Consider the following 6360-nt stretch of genomic DNA (forward strand, 5'->3'; position numbering starts at 1 on the left):
CTACTGCTGCTGTTGCTGCCGCCGCCGCTGCTGTTGCTGCTGCTGGGAGTCGATCATCATCCCAGAAGTCGGAAGACCACTTGTACTACTTCAATAAAGCAATTGACTGTCCAACAGTCCTTTGTGAGGAAGATGAAATATGACAGTAGTCATCCTGTTGCAAAGCAGATAACTGATGCCTTGACACTTATGTTGGTGTTAGACGTGCGTCCGGTATCTGCCATTAGTGCAGTGGGATTTAGACAACTGATGGAGGTATTGTGTCCCCGGTACCAAATCCCATCTAGGTACCACTTCACTAGGCAGGCGATACCGAGAATGTACAGAGACGTCAGAAAAAGTGTCGCCAGTGTCCTAAAAAATAAGACTCTCCTAGGGATTTGTGATATCGGACAACGCCACCAATATTGTGCGTGCATTACAACTAGGCAAATTCCAGCGCGTCCCATGTTTTGCACATACAATTAATTTGGTGGTGCAGAATTTTTTGAAAAATGACGGGTGTACAGGAGATGCTGTCGGTGGCCCGGAAAATTGCGGGCCACTTTCGACATTCTGCGACTGCGTGCCAAAGACTGGAGCACCAGCAAACACTCCTGAACCTGCCCTGCCATCAACTGAAGCAAGAGGTGGTAACGAGGTGGAATTCAACACTCTATATGCTTCAGAGGATGAGGGAGCAGCAAAAGGCCATTAAAGCCTATACATCCACCTACGATATAGGCAAAGGAGGGGGAATGCACCTGACTCAAGTGCAGTGGAGAATGATTTCCATCTTGTGCAAGGTTCCAACCCTTTGATCTTGCCACACGTGAAGTCAGTTCAGACACTGCCAGCTTGAGTCAGGTCATTCCCCTCATCAGGCTTTTGTAGAGGCAGCTGGAGAAATTAAAGGAGGAGCTAATATGGAGCGATTCCGCTAAGTATGTGGGACTTGTGGATGGAGCCCTTCATTCGCTTTGCCAGGATTCAAGGGTGGTCAATCTGTTGAAATCAGAGCACTACATTTTGGCCACCGTGCTCGATCCTAGGTTTAAAGCCTACGTTGTATCTCTCTTTCTGGCAGACACAAGTGTGCAGAGGTGCAAAGACCTGCTGGTGAGTAAATTGTCAACTAAAGCGGAATGTGACCCGTCAACAGCTCCTCCTTCAATTTCTCCCACCACAGGGGCTGCAAGGAAAAGGATAAGATTTCCTAGCCCACCCGCTGGCGGTGATGCAGGGCAATCAGGAGTGAAAGCTGACATCTGGTCCGGACTGAAGGACCTGCCATTACTGATATGTCTACTGTCACTGCATATGTGCATATCTGTCACCATTGAAAGAATGGTGGAGGATTATACGAGTGACAGCATCCAAGTAGGCATGTTAGACAGTCCGTATGTATACCGGCAGGAAAAAGAGGCAATTTGGATGCCCTTGCACAAACTGGCTTTATTTTACCTAAGTGCAGCCAGTAACCTTGTCAGCGATCGGCGTAGGAGGTAACTTCCACAAAATGTGGAGATTATGTTCATCAAAATGAATTATAAATTCCTCCAGGAAGACCTTGACCAGCAATTGTCTCCGGAAAGTACACAGGGACCTGTTATGGTGGATTCCAGTGAGGACAAATTAATGTTCTGTGAGGAAGGGGATGTACACTGTGAAAGGGATGAGGAATCGGGAGGATGAGGTCGACATCTTGCCTCTGTAGAGCCAGTTTGTGCAAGGAGAGATTGATTGCTTCTTTTTTGGTGGGGGCCCAAACAAACCAGTCATTTCAGCCACAGTCGTGTGGCAGACCCTGTCGCTTAAATGATTGGTTTTTTAAAGTGTGCATGTCCTGTTTATACAACATAAGGGTGGGTGGGAGGGCACAAGGACAATTCCATCTTGTACCTCTTTTTCTCTTTTGCATCATGTGCTGTTTGGGGACTAGTTTTTTAAAGTGCCATCCTGTCTGACACTTCCATATATGTCCAGTGGTACTGCCATATAATTCCAGTGATACTGCCGTATATGTCCAGTGGTACTGCCATATAATTCCAGAGATATTGCCGTATAATTCCAGTGATATTGCTGTATAATTCCAGTAGGAATTGTTTGTGTTGCTTGGCTTAGTCATACAGCCACCTCATTGCACCTCTTCTACATCTTTGCATGAGGTGCTGTTTGGGTCCTAGTTTTTGAAAAGTGCCCTCCTGTCTGCCACTGCAGTGCCACTCCTAGATGGGCCAATTGTTTTTGTCACTTGGCTTAGTCATAGAGCTACCTCATTGCACCTCTTCTACATCTCTGCATGAGGTGCTGTTTGGGGCCTTTTTTTTTGTATATCTGTCCTTCTGTCTGCCACTGCAGTGCCACTCCTAGATGGGCCAATTGTTTGTGTCACTTGGCTTAGTCATAAAGCTACCTCATTGTACCTCTTCTACATCTTTGCATGATGTGCTGTTTGGGGCCTTTTTTTTGTATATCTGCCATCCTGTCTGACACTGCAGTGCCACTCCTAGATGTGCCAGGTGTTTGTGTTGTCCACTTGTGTCGCTTAGCTTAGTCATCCAGCAACCTCAGTGCAACCTTTTGGCCTAAAAATAATATTGTGAGGAGTTCAGAATAGTCTGGAAATTAATGTTATTGAGGTTAATAATACCATAGGATCAAAATTACCCCCAAATTCTGTTATTTTAGACGTTTTTATGTTTTTTTCCCCAAAAATCATCCAGATCCAAAACCAAAACAAGAAAGTGGAATTAGAACCAAAACACGAAAAGTGCCAGCCGCACATTTCTAGTTTAAATTGATAAAAATCAACATTTCACATGTCAGTATTTCTGCAGATCAACAATAGAGAGAAAGAAGACTCTTATGCGGGTGCACTCTTATGATTAATCAAAAGGAATGATAGATAAGTGGATACAAATATAGTTTTATTCAAAGTATTGAAAGTGGATACATGTATCCAACAAAACAAACCACATTAAAGACATAGATTACATTAATTGGACAACATAAATCTCAGTTGTCCAAAAGGACTAACAACCGTGGTCCCATACACATGACCAATCTGTCAATTTATTTGTGATTTTGTTGGGAGCACAACCTTTTGGATTAGATGGATACAAAATGACTTTATTTGGTGTATTAAATCCTCAAACACACCAAACAGTAATGTTCAGGAATGCCAGAATTCACAACAATGATGAACAAACAAGACAAAAAGAACACAGTTTTTAGTTGATATCAAATATTTATTAAAAATTAATATTAATGTTGGGTACCCAATTGAGATATAATTCTGATTGATAAGTTCAATACTTGAACTTTTGGGGACCTCGGCCGCTGCAGTCTGCTTAAGAATACATAGAGTATGGATCAAAAGGTCAATATACAGGAACATGGGGATATAGAGTATCTGTTGCTCAGGCACCGGTTGAATGTGATGCAGTACTACAAATGTGTCCCACAGATAGAAGAAAGATAAGTGGTAATTCTGCTTTCAGTGTTAGGCATGGAGTTTACGGTCAATATGTTGCTCTACTAAACTTGGTATTCCCAGGTGGTCTCCTATCCAAGTACTAACCAAGCCCACAATGCTTAGCTTCTGAGATTGGACGGTATCGGGCGTCAACAAAGTGGAATGATAGTAGAAAAAATTAATGCGCCAACCACTCCTGGATCACTTATGAGAGATCACCTGATCAAAGAGGTATGCAGGTAAAAGTAGGAAAGAGACAGGATGGGGATTAACCCCCGATGCCCCCCAGCACACCAAACTATACTGGTAACATGACTTGAAAACCTATATATAATAGAAATCCAGAGGTCTTAGTTACATATATCTGCAGAAATACGTATGACAAAGCCACCAGGCTTCGACAAGGCTCCTCTGATGCTGGTGATCCCATTCTTAATACTATATCTGGGCCCGGGGTGCAGAACCCCACAAACCAGCACAGGCCAGCCACCCCCGGGCAGCACACATGTGAGAGGGTAAAGTGTTAGTATGGGTTAATTAAAGGGAGAGCAAAATCCATATTCAAAAAGTGATACACTAGTGACTGTGTAATTAAAAGACCTAAAGGATTAATAAAAGTGTTAAAGGTGGTGCTAAATAAATATTATAGTGTGCTACCCTACAGCAGCACGGCCACTCCAATCCAGGGGGAACCGCACCCCAGAACCATTCTTGGTACCAATAATAATAATAGCCCTTCCGGGTCACATGATATAATGCCACATGATAATGGCACCTAACAGATATATCCAAATTGAGAGCTAACTTACCTGGAGCCACCCCTAGGATCTCCATATGGAACTGTAAGAACCAGCATGCCCTCCAAACACTGATCCCATCTATGCCTCTCATACTAGCAAAACAGAATACAAGTTGCTCATATCAATTTGACAATATACTTCAGTGCTTGAAAGGGAGTGGTAATTCTAAGCAAGAGACAGGATGGGGATTAACCCCCGGTGTCCCCCAGCACACCAAACTACCCCACAAACCGGCACAGGCCAGCCACCCCAGGGCAGCACACAGAGTTCTGAGTTCAGCTCTGTCGTCATGGAAAATTAAATAGGGACTTTTGTGAGACAAAGCCCCCAGCTCTGACACACATCTTGCTGAAGCCAAGGCCAACAGTGTGACGGTCTTCCACGTAAGATATTTTACGTCCACCTCCTGTAACGGTTCAAACCAGTCTGATTGGAGGAACTGCAGCACCACATTGAGATCACAAGGTGCCGTGGGAGGAACAAAGGGAGGTTGGATGTGCAGAACACCTTCCAAGAATGTCTGGACCTTAGGGAGAGAAGCCAATTGTTTCTGAAAGATAATTGACAAGGCCGAAATCTGGACTTTTATGGAGCCCAGGTGTAGGCCCACATCCACGCCTGCCTGCAGAAAAAGCAGGAAATGTCCCAGATGGAATTCTACCACAGAATAATTTCTGCTTTCACACCAAGAGACGTATTTCTTCCAAATACGATGGTAATGCTTAGACGTTACCCCTTTACTGGCTTGGAACATAGGGGGTAATTCTGAGCTGACCGCAGCAGGAATTTTGTTAGCAATTGGGCAAAACCATGTGCACTGCAGGGGAGGCAGATATAACATGTGCAGAGAGAGTTAGATTTGGGTGTGGTGTGTTCAATCTGCAATCTAAATTGCAGTGTAAAAATAAAGCAGCCAGTATTTACCCTGCACAGAAACAAAATAACCCACCCAAATCTAACTTTCTCTGCACATGTTATATCTACCTTCCCTGCAGTGCACATGGTTTTGCCCAATTGCTAACAAAATTCCTGCTGCAATCAACTCAGAATTACCCCCATAGTCGGGAAAACCTTGTTAGGGATCCCTCTCCTGGCTAGAATCAGCCGTTCAACTTCCATGCCGTCAAACGTAGCCACGGTAAGTCCTGATAGACGAACGGGCTCTCTTGCAGAAGATCCTCGCGAAGAGGTAAAGGCCACGGATCTTCGAGGAGCATCTCCAGAAAGTCCGCGTACCAGGCCCTTCTTGGCTAGTATGGAGCAATGAGTATTGCTTGAACCTTTTCCCTTTTTATTCGTTTTATAATTCTTGGGATCAGAGGAAGTGGAGGAAACACATACACCATCTGATAGACCCATGAAGTTGTCAGGGCGACAATCGCCACTGCCTGTGGGTTTCTCGACCTGGAACAATACCGCCTGAGCTTCTTGTTGAGACGAGAGGCCATCATGTCGATCTGTGGATATCCCCATCGACTTGTCAAGCACCTGAACACTTTCGGGTGAAGGCCCCACTCCCCCGGGTGCAGGTCGTGTCTGCTGAGGAAGTCTGCTTCCCAGTTGTCTACTCCCGGAATGAAGACCGCTGAAAATGCCACAGCGTTTCTTTCTGCCCAGAGGAGAATTCTTGACACCTCTGACATTGCTGCTCTGCTTTTTGTTCCGCCCTGTTGGTTTATGTACGTTACTGCCGTCACATTGTCCGACTGGACCTGAATTACCCGATCTTGAAGAAGATGTAAGGCCTGCAGAAGGGCGTTGTATATGGCCCTGAGTTCCAGAATGTTGATTGGAAGGATGACTTCCTGACTTGACCATCTTTCCTGAAACTGCACCCCCTGAGTGACTGCTCCCCAACCTCTGAGGCTTGTGTCTGTGGTTAACAGAATCCAGTTCTGAATTCTGAACCTTTGTCCTGTGACGAGGTGAGGAGACTGTAGCCACCACAGAAGGGAGATCCTGGCCTTTGGCAACAGACAGATCCTCTGGTGCATGTGAAGATGCAATCCAGATCATTTGTCCAACAGATCGAGCTGGAAGGGTCTTGCGTGAAACCTTCAGTATTGAAGTGCCTCGTAAGAGGCTACCATTATCCCCAGAAGG

At 45.0% G+C, this 6360-nt stretch overlaps 1 pseudogene; it reads right to left on the minus strand.

Annotated features, from left to right (window-relative positions):
- Positions 1 to 3513: 3513 nt before the first annotated feature.
- On the minus strand, positions 3514 to 3631 carry LOC134930426 (5S ribosomal RNA; annotated as a pseudogene).
- Positions 3632 to 6360: the final 2729 nt, after the last annotated feature.

The sequence above is a fragment of the Pseudophryne corroboree genome, chromosome 5, assembly GCF_028390025.1.
Source record: "Pseudophryne corroboree isolate aPseCor3 chromosome 5, aPseCor3.hap2, whole genome shotgun sequence".
Lineage (NCBI taxonomy): Eukaryota > Metazoa > Chordata > Amphibia > Anura > Myobatrachidae > Pseudophryne > Pseudophryne corroboree.